The sequence below is a fragment of the Lissotriton helveticus genome, chromosome 8 (genome assembly GCF_964261635.1).
Source record: "Lissotriton helveticus chromosome 8, aLisHel1.1, whole genome shotgun sequence".
NCBI lineage: Eukaryota > Metazoa > Chordata > Amphibia > Caudata > Salamandridae > Lissotriton > Lissotriton helveticus.
Window position 1 is genome coordinate 1,432,922,737 of NC_136069.1, and position 14,593 is coordinate 1,432,937,329.

Below are 14,593 nucleotides of genomic sequence, written 5' to 3' on the forward strand. Positions count from 1 at the left end.
ACAGTAGTGATCACCTGAGTTAGTCTTCTATTGTCGATCAGCTAAACGAATCTAGAAAAACGTTGTGATCTTCAGTTGCTTTGATGGTGTACACTTTTGTCCAAAATGCTGTAAGACATGGTTATCAGCATTGCCAGAGTAAGGATATGCAAAATTGTTCTCCCCATCCCTTCTGTATGAGTGTTTTAAATTCTTGTTTGTATAGTTTGTAAAATTGCAGTTTTCCATGTTTTTGGTGGATTACATTTCCTACCATTGGAATGTGCAGCCGTTGAGATGAGAAGTGTCTTGCATGGTGATGGATGTTTACCCCTGCCCTGAGTGCCCCAACTGTATTGATTAGGGCTGGGCAGTAAACTCCAGTCCATGTCAGAGTTTTGCTACTCCGATCTCTGTTTGGCGAGTGGAGTTTAGCAAAAAAAACTCCACACTCTACCGTGTGGAGGAGTTTGCTGACCACCGCGAGGCACCTGTTCCTATCCTCTCCTGCGTGTGTCACCAAAGGCAACCTGCTGCCAAACCGCACCTAGAAGTCACCTTCTTCTCTAGCATGAGGTAGAAAATTGGCAGAGTGACCCATCATTAAAGTAGGCGTTGAGGAGATTAGTTTTAAATGGTCCGCGCGCCTCCACCCCCTTTCAGGGCTGAAAGTTAATAAGAACCATTCAAGAGGCTGGATTGTTTGTCATTCATATGTAAGTCTCAAATCACTAGCTAAGGGATCTATGGACCCCAACTCCCAGTAAGGGATGCCTGTGCTTTATGCAGTTTGGTTGAGAATTACACGCTGTATGGTGGAGGGTGACAGCACTGGACTTGGCGCACTGTGCGGCGGGAGTTTAGTCATGTGAACCAAAGCAACCTGCCTCCTAGTACAGACATAGCGCCGCTTGATCTGCGTGTGCCATGTTCACGTTGGCACCAACGTGGGCTTCCAGAGCTGCCATATTGCAGTGGCCTGGGCTTACAGCATCGAGACTGCGGCCAACGAGTACAACGACCGCTGAGTTTTCACAGTCCTACTGACTCCCACAGAGTGAATTGTGGCCACACTAGCAAAGGTGGCCTCCATGTCAGAAAGAAGAGTCTTGCAGCAGTTGACAAGCAGAAAGTTAGGTTACACATAGCACTAGGAGCTTTGCCTGGATTGTGGTGGCATGCAGAGTGCTGCAGCTCTAAGCTGTTTATTAATGGCACAGAGTGTGGCGTAACAGCGTTACTCTTGGCACTTTGTCTGTGGATGTGGTACAAGCTACAATCACAAAGTTAGCTTACACATTTGCATAGTGCTAGTAGCATTGTCTGTGGAATAGAGCACATTTACACAGATCTAGGCGCTTTCTTCATGACACATAACAGAGTTAGAGGTCATTTCAGTCATTTTGTCAGGACAGAGCACAATGTGTTCCGTTTTGGCATTAATCACAGATCGTATAGCTCTGAGTGCAAGGAGCATATCTTTACACAGCTCTGGAGCTGTATGACCTTTTTTAATGTTGCACTGCACTGTATTACACAGTGCACAGAACTCTACTATCTCTAGGTTCCGTGTCTGTGGCTTAGAGCATTGATACAGATAATTAGTGCTTTGTCACTAGTGCATTGCAGAAGGTCACACAGGTCTTGGTGTTATGCTTGTACATTCTGCAATGCTTTAGACAGCTCCAAGATTGTGCCAGTGGCACAATACATAGTCCCAGGCGCAGTCTTTGAGTCCCAAAATAAAGTTAACTTACACCCCCCAACACTTTGTCCACAGTGCATGGATCAAGGTTACACAAGGCAGGTTGCTATGTGTGTATCATTGGACCAGTGGGCATTCAGATGTTATTTTTCTGAACGTATGAATGCGTAAGCTCAGTGCTCCATTGTAGTTGTCCATGGGTGGGTGCTGTCTGTGCCAGTGTGGCTGCTCTGCTGGCTGATTGATTTCTCCTCACATTCCACCTCAGAAGGAAGAAAGGTTTCCTGCACGAGAACCCACACATTTTCGCTTGTTGGTGGTTACTGCAGTTTGTGGCACACATGATAATATTTTAAATTCTGCGTGAGTTGGCAGTTGATGGCTGGTAAATTACTGACTTGGCTCCTTATGAGAAGCAGGTTATTACAATAGCTTTAAAGTACCAGCACATACTCCAGAGCTCATGAATAATGAATGACCCAGCATGTTGCTCTTTGCCACTAAATGTGACCAAATTCCCCTTGATACCAGGTCATGGCAGATACAGAACTGGAAATTTGCTGACTTGTGCCAAAGAAGACAATTTTAAACAAAACCATTTACTCTGCCTACTCATGGAACTCATCGACATTTGTAGAGCTTTTCAGGAACTTTGCGGAATTTTGCCGGGTGAAACTCTGCGAACTCCACCCAGGCCTAGTAATGATGACTGGATCCCTGATGCTTATTTTATTGCCATGGGTGAACAGAGACCATGGGGCCGATTAGGATGGCGGACGGACTTGCGTCCGTCCGCCACCCCTGAGTAGGAGGGACCGTCCGCATGGGCAGCGGCGGTCCCTCCATGGCAATTCGGATGTGACCGCCACCCTGGCGGTCACATCCTGTATGTTTTACATTGCGGCGGGTGCTGCTTGAAGCAGCACCCGCCGCAATGTAAAAAACGAACGCTGTGCATTTGCATGCACAAAGCGGCAGGCACTGCGCGGTGCCTGCCGCTTCGTGCACGCAAAGGCAGGGGGGTACCATAGGTACCCCCCATGTGCACCCCCCACGCAACCTTCACCCAGGGGGCCCGCAACGGGCCCCCAAAGTGATTGTCCGTATGCTTTTCCACGGCGGAAAAGCAGCAGCGGAAAAGCATTACTTTCCCTACATCCTAATATGGCTGGCGGTGTCTGATAGACACCGCCAGCCATGTTAGTGCTTTTCCGCCGTGGTCGCCTTCCGACCGCGGCGGAAAAGCGGCGGACACATTGTGAGACCCACCAGCCATCCTGATTTCAGGCCTCCTCGGCGGATTTCCCGCATACTCCGGCCCGACCCGGAGTATGCGGAAAATCCGCCATCATAATGACCCTCCATGTGTGTGTGCCATGACAATGGGCTTGTCTCCTGGAGTGCATTATTTTTGGACCTGGGGGGTGACCAAAGTGCTACCCTCCTAGTGATGAAAGGCTACTGCCTTTGCCAGGAGTTAAGCAGCATATGTGTAGTGATCAGTTAAATTAACAGACCATTTTGCCTGTGTCACTGGAGCGACAGGCTCACTCATTTAAAGTCAGGATGCTGTATGCCTAGCCCCCTCTTAGCCTACATCAGTTTGGTGTGTAGTGCTGAAGAGGGCATGTGTGTTATGCATATTCTTGGGGAATGTGTGCCAGTGAATGGTACAATATATGAAGGATGTAGTGCTTTACAATGCATGCATATTATATGAATATGATATGTAGGTGCATGACTATAAATGGCACAATACATGGAACATTCGGGTTTCCATTTTGGGAGACCTTGGACTAACTGAAGGAATATGAGGTGGTAGAGGAATCCCCCAGACAAACCTGTGGTTTGCTGCATTCCTGTGAGCCTGGTGGGACACTCTGGAGGAGGGGAGAACCAGGCTCTTCAGTAAACTTCATAGGGTGCTCTTTGAATCAGAGAGATGCCACTGGGAATGAGCCTGGGCACATCGCAGAAAAAAGATGGACTGATAAGAAGAATCATACAGAGTAAGGCTGAGGTCCTAGGGCAACTATTTGATACACACATCACTGTGGCTGACATCCAGATGTGAGCCTGTAGCCATTCCCTTGGGCTATGCTGTGGGACTTTCAGTGTTATAATCCATCCTGCTGTGACAGCCTGCTTTTTGGAGGGAGTACGGGGCATAGTACAGGGCACTCCAAAAGGAAGCAGACCTCCAACATAAACTTCAAAGTTCAGACTCTAAATCACATTTGGTGTTTGGAAATGGACTATAAGAAGTGGAGCCTCTCGGGTTCTGGAATTAAGAGAAGCTTTGCAAGACTGTGACCAGGACAGGAGGACAAGGGCTGCCAGTCTCCCAGCTGGGTAAGGGAACATCACCCAAGGACTTCTAGACCACCTCCTCCTGGAGCCTGGCGCAGCAGTGCCTGCCTGCTTACTAAGACCACTGTGCCTTGTGAGCAATAGGAGAAGACTAGAGGGAGGGAAGCCCAGTGGGTATTCCTGTTGGTTGAACCACTGTAGAGAGGTTTGAGGAGGTGGCTGATGCACCAATCAGGTCATTGCTGGTGTCGATGGAATTGTTGGTGACTCCCGTATGCTGCAGGAGGTCCACCGTAAACTGAGCAGTGAAAAGTGCTGCACTGATTGGGTCCTTGCCTTTTTCCAGGATGTCAGATGCTGTGTGAATTGGCAGATTCAATGTGCATCCCTATCAGAAATACATTTTTGCAGAATGATTAATAGGACAGGAAAAGCAGATAATAATTGTTGCATGTGTACCAGCCTCTGACTAATATCATGGAGAATTCATTGCCAATCTGGAAATGACTTCATAAGAGAGGCTTGACATGGGAGCCAGGATCACAGTGGAAAACTATGTGAAAATATGCAGTAGTGGATACTCATCTGCAAGATGAATTTAGGCTGTAGGGACTGCTATCTTTGATGTGAAAATAATATTGTTTCATGATGTTTGTACCTCTTCATAGTCACTCTTTGACTAATAGTTTTTCTTTATGCTTAAACAGACAACTTGACCACAGAGTAATTAAGGAAGCACAGGCTCAGTAAGGACCGCTACATCCACATTTGACGAGTCGCAAAAGCTCACAGGGCACTGAGGTAGCGAGATGAGGAGGAGAAGGCTCTGGGCAAATGGAAATTCTTCCCTCAAGGACCACCGACCTTGGACAAGACAAGCAAAGGAAAGAAAAGATCGGACAGGCCAAGGTACCTCCAAGGCACTGGTACCCAGCACCTCCACCAGCATATCCATATGAATCTCATTCCCTAGACCTCAGCCCACAGGAGGGGCCAGCTCATTTGAGCAAGACATAAAGAAGGACATGTCGGATCTAAAGGTGAGGGTGGTGGTGCTTGACCAGGCAATTACACTGCTCCAGGAAGTGTAGCAGGCACAACCCTAGCCACATTCCAGTCACGGGGAGAGTTTCTGTCCTTCCCATTGTACATAGTTTTAATGTTGTTCTAAATGGCTTTATAGCTTAGTTTAGGTTAATTAGGATGGCAGTTGTTTTAGTGTTTTGTTAGGGACGGGATCAATTTTAGGGGTACTTGTGTTCTTGGGGTGGGGTTTGATGTGTTATATATGTGCTATAAAAATGACAAAAATATATGATTTTTTAGGATTCAATGTGTAGTTAGTTGATGTTTATGTGTAGTTTCTTTTGTCCTTGTGTGAAGGCGTGTCTTGAAGGTGGTGGGGGAGGTTGATGTTTATCATGTCGTGCTAAATGTGTAGGGTGAGCTAGGTTAAGTTGAGGTAGTTTTAGATAGTATAGAGGAAAAGGTAGTGAAGGTTAGGGTAGATTAGTTAGTATAGATTAGGTTGTTTTAGTAATTAAAACATTTTTGTTGACATTAAATGTCATTGTTTGCTACATGCAGGTCTACATCGTGATGTACGGGGTGGGATTTAGCATGTGTGCTCGGGTAATGTTATGTATGTGCATTTGTATTTGCTAGCAGTGTTTGTCAACATGTGTGATTAGGTATTTTACCTCTTGACAGGCAAATGTAAGTTTTGCCATGGCTTTACATTATCTATCTACAGATCTTGTTGAGCAGTGCACATGGCAATCATGATGGAAATGAAACACAGTGCAACAAGTATTCACATAAGATTTCTCTGTGTGGGTACACTCATACACTCATGCACATTGTCAGTCTAATGTAGTTTGCTTGCTAGTATCCATGGGTAGACATGTGGTGTGACTTCATCAATCAATCAATCAATCAATCATGGAATTGTAAGCATGCTACTCACCCATGAGGGTCTCAAGGCGTTGAGGGGGGGGGGTCCACAGATCTGTTTAGCCGAAGAGCCAGGTCTTGAGGGTCTTCCTGAAGGTGTTCAGGGACGGGGCGCTTCTGATGTTTGCTGGTAGCTCCTTCCAGATCTTGGCTGTAATGTGAGAGAAGGATCTTCTGCCTGCTCTGGCTCTGTTGATGCGCGGGGTTGCAGCCAGTGCGAGGTTGGAAGATTAGAGGTTTCTTTTGGGTACATGGAAGTTGATTCTGTTGCTGAGGTATTTGGGTCCCATTCACCATTAACATTGACTGCAAGACACCTGTTGCACTCCATGTTTTCGAACTGGATTAACCACTTGCAAGTCAATACACACATAGTGTTAACTAAATATGTTTCACTTTTACTGTCTTGCATTGTCCTTGACTTAAAAAAACACATATTATTTTGCCAAGTAGTGTCTTTGCCTCACAGAATGTACAATGCACAATGGTCAACGTTTTCCAAACTCCAACAGACCGACAATACACTGATCATAGGATAACAACCCCAAAATACATTTTGAGTGAGTGGATGTCCAAACAGAGTCGTGGGACATGAGGAGGAGAGGAGTGTTTCAGTGAGGAGGATGACCACAACCTTATTAGGAAGGATAGGCCACAATGACAGTCCACAAATGATTGAGATGAACAGGGCGTAAGCAAATTGTGGACATTGGCAGCTGATTGTCACTTGCATTTTCATAAGCACAGGGCAAAGGTGAAACTGGGTATGTGGCACCGATGAATGCACTCAGACACTTTTTCATGAAAAAGAAGTGCAATCCACATCTTCCTCCTCTGATGTATGTTATGTCTCCCAGGAGGCAATGATTGTGTCACAGCAGCCGAGTGAGGCACACACACATCAGGGGCCGAAGATATTGATCCCATGCCTGCAGCAGAATGTATCTGTTTCAGCACATGAGGCAGCACAGCAGCAAGGAGGATCTGCTGGTTTTGTAAAACACCAGCAATGTCGGGCGGTAGGCAGAGATGGCAGCAAAGTGGGAGTCCTGCTTCCACTACATGTACTCCAAGATGGTTTTATTGCCACTGGCTGGTTGGCTACATTGCTGGAGCCACTTTGGCAGGGCATTCGTTCATGCCTCTGCCTCATGACACCAGCGATGTCTGTCAGGGACTGCTGGAGGCCAATGAGCAGAGAGTAGGCACCTCTTATGGCTGCAGTGTTGCCCCTATTGAGACTGAGGCTCCCACGGACTCCCTCTATGGTGGTCACCACAGTCTCTATCCCTGCCCATACCTGCCCATGTATAATGTAGTAGCATAATGCACCGTTGACTGTTATCCCTAACCAGCTGCTATACAAGTGTGACCTAGTCAGACATAGCAGTGCATGTGGATTTATAAGTGTATCTTGCTTTACACATGTTCCTTCTCTCGCCCTGTTCCATGTTTACAAGGTATCTCTAAGCCACTTTGCATGGATTAATGCCACCTTGTAAAAACCATACCATTTGATAGAGTTTTCTGCATCAAAGGGACGTGCAATGTGTGTTGCTGTAGGTATTCCCACGCAACACTGATTGGTCTGTGGCACTGCCCCAGATTGACAAGTAATCATAAACATGAAGCTACGCTAAAAGTTGACACCTTTCAAAAAGAGGCTTTAGAGTGGGCCAATTAGGAGAAATACTTTCACAGTCTGAATGAATGAATGAAATGAATGAATGAATGAATGAATGAAATTGTACTTGTATAGTGCATGGCTACTCTGAGGCCTCCCAGCACTATTTGATAGAAAAGCAGAGAGAGCAGAAGCTGTGATGTTAAGGGAATGTCATAAAGAGGTGGGTTTTTAAGAGCTTCCGGAAGGTCAAAAGGTTGTTGTCCTTTCGTAAAGTGAGGGGGAGGGTGTTCCACATCTTCGCAGCATTAAGCAAAAAGGAGCGTCTACCCCATCTTGATCTTCTGATTTTCATGGAGGTGGCCAGGCATAAGGAAGTAGAGCGCATGGTTCTGTGGGGAGAATAGGGGGTGACCAGGGAGTGGATGATAGCCGGACCAGTCTTCCGGATGGCTCTATGAACTAGGCACATGTCTTTAAACTGTATCCTCGTGGGACTAGGGAGCCAATGAAGACTCCACAATGCTGGTTTAGCAGATTTCCACAGCGGAATCTGGAGAAGCAGGCGAGCTGCGCAGTTCTGAGTTACTAGCAGTTTGTGAATGGTAAATTGAGGAGCTCCGAGATATAGGGCATTCCCATAGTCAAGGCGAGAGAGAATAAGGGCCTGTACCATAATTCTTCTTGCCTGGAAGGGGAGAAGGGGAATGATTTTCCGCAACTTTCTCATCAGTCCATAACAGGTGGCTGAAAGCTTGGTGGCCTGGTGGTTAAAATCAAGGGAGCTGTCAAGCCACATACCAAGACTTTTGATTTGTGCCTTTGGAGGTGGAGTGTAGCCCAGGCATACTGGTCACGGGATGGAAGACGAAGGGTTGCCCAGGAACATAATCTCCATTTTGTCCCCGTTGAGCTTGAGGCAGGAGAGTTCCACCCTGCAGCAAACATTAAAGGAGCAAAACACCATTAATTTTTTTATGTGCAGGAAGGAATGCTCTTTATTTACAGGAATATGGGGCACCCCTGTGCTCTATCCTGCGCTGTTGCAAAAAGAACAGCCATGGCTATTGCAGGCATCCTTGCACCACGGCAAGGGTGCCTGCATTGCAGGGATGCTTGTTTATATGCAGGAAGGTGTCTCTTCAAAATCCTGCCTGTGTTGGTCCTTGGCTGTTCTTTTTGCACTGAGACAGGGGTGTGCACTGGGGTGCCACGTATTCTCGTAAATATGGCACATCCCAGCATTTTTTAAATGACGGAGCTCGGTGCAGCTGAATGGTTGCATCAATGCTCTGCACCATTTCATTATAAATATGCCCAATGGTCTTCTGGGGTACATCACTTGCATTCACCCCCACACCTTGTCAGATTTAGAAGATGAGAAGAGTTCAGGTGGTCACTACCATGAGAGCTGAAACCTGTGTGCTCTGACCCTGCATGCCTGGACAGCTATGGGCAATGTCGTTTAATCTAGGCTACTATGGGCAGGGCTCTTGAAATGTCCCTATATGTAGATACTTCTCATGGTCCACATATCCTCCACCCCTCAGGTTGGTTGTTTCTCTTCTGGAAAACTCATGATAGGCAATGGATTTGCAGGCTAGGTTAGTGGGCATTGGCCCAGGTGAAACAGAGGGACATATTTCGAAAGCATGGTGCAGCGCAACACCTCAAAACATTTTGTGGCACCAAGCTGTGTCAATGGGAAAGTACAGAGATGGTCTGTATTTACAAAAATACAACACATCCTGTGCTTTGCTCTGGAACCCAATAGGCTGATTAGCACCAACACACGTACCTTTGCACCATGGGGCAAGGGTGCCTGCATTGGTGATCGGCTTCTGTTTGTGCACCGGAACTGGTATATATTAAAGGATTTCACTGTATCTTGTAGATGCAGTTTACTCCTGCCCTTTTATTTTGACATAGGGCAGCACAGCTAGAAGACTTGCGGAGCTGCCTTAATTCAAAACATTGTTAAAATGCCCATGAGACATCCATTTATGTTATGTTTAACCATAGTAGAGCCAGCATTCTACCCTTTGCCCTGCAGACAGTGCCACAGAGCGCTGGGACATAGCTGCCTGCACTTTACAACATGACATAGTTACCCACATTGCCCCTTGCTACAATTTACCCTGTTGCTGTTATAGTTTGTCATAGCCAGCACTGACCTATCCAGCTACTCCTAACACTGACCCTTCAGAGATGACAACTGACACCCACTTCTCGAAGGGATCCAGCTGCTCTTGGGGTGCTGGACTACCACTTCCGGTCTGCATGGCTGCCATAACTTTGGTTGCCAGTTTCTCCTTTCCTCTGCATTTGCAATCATGCCAGCTCTTTTTGCAGTCCCTCACTGTCCTCTTGACTTTAGCAATGATGTTCACCTTGTCCACAATGGTCTGCAATATGGCCTTTTTCTTCCCCAATGACATGTTGGAGGTGTCGAAGAGCTGGTGTTGGTGGTCCGTCACTTCCGTGGTCAAGATCTCATTTTCCTCCTCCCTAAACTTGCACTTCCTCTTCCACGGGACTTTGGCTGGTCATCCTGGCTGGTACTGGGGTTGCTAGGTTAGTTATCCTGGACTGTGCTCACTTTTTGCTGATCCCTTGCTGCTTTCATTTAAGTGTGCCATTTTTATTGATATAGCAGTGTTTTAAGAACAAAATTCCGTCTAGGCTCACAAAAGTGATATTAGGATCGGAATTGGTTTACATGAATGGCTACGTCTGAGTCTCACTCGAGTTGTGAAGCCTGCCGAGCGTAGTGCAGGAAGCACCGGCTGTGGCGCAGAACAGCGTGGGCACACTTTATTGAAATTGAACGCAGGCTGCAAGTAGGTAATTATGCTGCAATATGAGTCCTAATTGTGCTGACAGTATGGATGAAGAGCTTTGAAGCAGATGTGGTGATGAATCAGTTCTTTATTGGAACTGCAACTAACTAAGGTGAGAACACTGTGATGAGGGGCGTACTGGATGGGAACCAAAGAAGAACCTGAGCAAGCATGTGGCCCTGCAAGGAAGACTGTTGACCATTGTCAAAGAGGTGTCAGTAAGCCAAGAGGAAGCCAATGAGGCTGACGATGCAGGGAGCAGGGAGTAGGGAGTGGCTGACGGGGCCGGTGGATTACTGAGAGTTTACTGAGCGCTTGAGCTCATATTGCCTACCTACCTTAAAGTCAACAGGTTCTGTACTCCCGCTACCTCCGCTGCCCCCACCCCGAAGAATTACCTGATTAAGAGCATGGGAGAAGGGATTCAGACTGGACCGGGAAGCTGTTCAACCCGCAACCAGTAAACCTACGGCCGGAAATTACTCTCCAACCCGATGCCGAGAAAAGCTCCTGCATTGAGCTGCACTGAGTCACATATGCCTGCTGCAAGTGAGGTGAGGATCTGGAGGCAGAGGGAGGGTGACAAGCAAGAGCCTCCAGGGTGTTATATAGAAGCACTAACGGGGGTGGGGGAAAAAGGGGGGATCTGAAGCAGCTAATAGCTTACTGTTTGCTGCCTGCCAGTTGCCTGCACTTAACCCCGTCCTCGCCCCCCATAACTCCCATAGCTCTCAAATAACTCTCAAACATTATTTTGACTGGTATCTTTATCGTGCTTACTTATTTGGGGTTCCAGCACTGCACTTAAGAATCTTTGCCGCCCTGCCTGCCATTCCTTAACAGTCCGTGGGGACTGCAACGGACCTCCCAGCGCCAGGGACTTCACTTCCCAGAGTCCCCTGAGGCGCGAGAATGAAGCGTCATCGTCGCGCGCCAGGAGGCACTTAAATTAGGAGCAGGGCTCCCGCAGCGCGGGCTCCAGCACTGCACTCAAGAATCTTTGCCGCCCTGCCTGCCATTCCTTCACAGTCCATGGGGACTCCAACGGACCTCCCAGCGCCAGGGATTTCACTTCCCAGAGTCCCCTGAGGCGCGAGAAGGAAGCGTCATTGTCGCTCGCCAGGAGGCGCTTAAATTAGGAGTAGGGCTCCCACAGCTTGGGTCACGCGCGGGTGGCGCGTCAAAGCCCAGAAAAGGCCGGGTTGGGCTACACCTTTTGGTATTGCCGCTTTAAAACTCCTAAGTTGTTTCCAGATTATCTGGTGGTAAGACTGAAGAACCGGGTTTTAGAACCCAGCGGCGCCAGGGACACGCCCAAAGTCTTCGGGTTCTCCTGTCTTGGCAAACAGAGACACGGAATACTTCTAGGTGGCGTCAGAGATCAAATTTATTAGCTGCAGCTAGTAACAGTAATCCCAGCAATACAACACGGTGTACAACTCAAGAAACTGTTCAATTTTCATAGAGCAAGACATCAGTATTTACACACAATGTTCTCATTATAACTGTACACCCACTGCGCAAAATTCTGACCAATAGGACACATTTTCTAACTGAGTATCACATTAACAAAAACCCAATTTACAGTAACCCAACCCAAAAGTTAATTATTAGGATTGTCCCAAATTCAATTTCCACAAGCCGGACAAACCCATAATTGAAAGCACTACCCATGTAATGAAAAGTCGTAAGGAAAGAAACAATTCAGATGCTGATTAGAATAAGATATGTGCAAGGAAACTAAAATTTAACGAGGTTCTGAACATTGATTGGCAATCTCAGACAAGAATCAAACCAAGGGAAATTGGCTTCATGAAGGGTCAGTTTCAGGTGAAGAGGTCAGCATCCTGCAGTTCACTCACAAGTCAGAAAGGGCAAGTTAATATGTACATGGACAACGAAGCCCATGCAACTTTGTTCGTTCGTTTACTTCCAAGGCCTACGTGAGGGCAACACAAAATGGCGTTATGAACAATGCAAACAAAATGGAGTCCGTCCCGATAACCACGGAACCTCAGACCCTCCTTTTGCCATTACGTAGGCAATGACCTAAACTCATGTCAATCTGAATCCAGGTCTATATCTATTCTCATCAGGTCATCAAGGTGTTGCTGTAACATCATCTTATTATCCTTCGATTCTCTCGGGATTGGTCTTCTCACACAGATTGTAGCACAAAGACTACAAATGGCGGGACCATACTGGATGCATAAGCAACACGAGAAAAGGATCGTTAAAGCCATACCAAGGAACATCAGAATCTTCCATCCCCATTTGGACATCAGTTCCCAAAACCATCCCATCAATGACCAGTTCCTTTCGTCTACATGTACAGACTCAGCGGACTTATGTAACCTCAAGATGGCTTGGTACACTGTCGGGCGTTATATGGTATGAAAACGCAGCAACTAGACCCGATCAATTTACATACTCCACCTCTATCCGCAAGTATAATATCTAAAGCAAAGCGGTTCTGTAATGTCATAGGCGATCCGCTTGAAGCTAAGCTGTAATATTGCTAAGGGCACCTGCAGTCTCATTTATAGTGGCCTCGACCACTCTCGTAAGCTGACGAATAGTCCTACCATTAGCCATAGGACCCCGTTAAAGAAGTCTCCAACTTCTTGTCCTGCAGTATCTTTCTCATCGATAACACCTTTACCATATCTTGTCTTATGGTAATTGAAAGCAGCTGTGTATGTAGGGGGAAGCAAAAATGCCACATAACATGTGCCTGAAAAGTCAGAAGACAACCATGTATATGCTCTATCATAACAAACATAATACGTGCCTTTAGCTGGCAGGAACGGTGGAGATTCCTGGGACGTATAGACATAGGTGTGAACACACACACTCTTACCAAGCTGAGCTCTCGGATACTGACCATTACCTTGCAGACAAAAATGACCTCGGTGGGGTACAATCCAAATCGGGGGAGACCTTTTTCGTCTCTTCTTCTCAGTCAAACTAATGCTATATTCAGTCTTGTTCCAACCAAATATATGCTTGTACCTCATCTTTAGGGATAGCATTATATGCATCAATATCTCTGACCATATCTACTATTCCCTGTATCAAGGCATTATTATTCGCACTATCTTTGACGGAACGTACAGGAGATGCTTCATTCGCATAGATAAACATTGACTGGAGTGCCCATACTGACCCATTAGGCGAAAAAGGCAAAACGAAATATGGCATTCCCTTATCAGTCGTATGCGGCATAAGACCACACACCCAACAATTCGTGGTATTTACAACTAGCTGATGCTGATGTAACATCTGTATAAACAAATTGTTCACAAATTCTAATCTTTGTGTCAGTTCATGTTCAGGCAACGTATGAAACTCATGTGGGGAAACCTCAGATTGTAGCGCTCTTTGCCAGGCACAGTCTGATCCTTAAAAAGGAGTTCCGGATTTGTGGTGTCGAGCTTCAGATGTGGAGGCACAGCAGCTTGCAGAACATCATCATCCTCGCGTTCCGACTGAGTCCATGTCAAATGTGCATCACTAAAAGGCACGAATCTAGGGACTTTCTCATAATCTGTGTCAGCTATTCCATCCCTCACCCACCGATCATACGGTAAGGGCAACTGAACTTTTTTCGTATGGGTGGCATGCACCCAGTTCTTTTTACCAGCTACTCTAACAGCAGTTCTAGTGACCAGCAATACCAAATAGGGACCAGTCCATCTCGGCTCCAAATTCTTGTACCGCTGAAACTTCTTGATGAGAACTGAATCACCAGGTCGGATCGCGTGGCCTGGATCTGTAGTAGCTGTCGGCAAACTGTCATAGACCTTTTGGTGGAGAACACGTAATTTAGCAGTCAAGTCATGTAAGTAATCCACTAACACAGGGAACTCAAGGTCACTGTATTTTTTAGGACGAGGCACACTCCAAACATTCGCTGGACGACCAAAAACTATTTTGTATGGGCTAAGTCCCACACGAGAATGCACTGTCGTCCTTGTTGACAAAAGAGCCAACGGCAAGGCATCCAGCCATGTAAGACCAGTGCTCGCTTGAATCTTAGCGAGTTTCAGCTTCAAGGTACCATTATAGCATTCGACAAGTCCAGCAGACTGGGGGTGATTCGCTGCGTGGAACTTCTGATTGATACCCAATCCCGCACACACTTTCTTCATGACTCGACCCACAAATTCACTCCCATTGTCC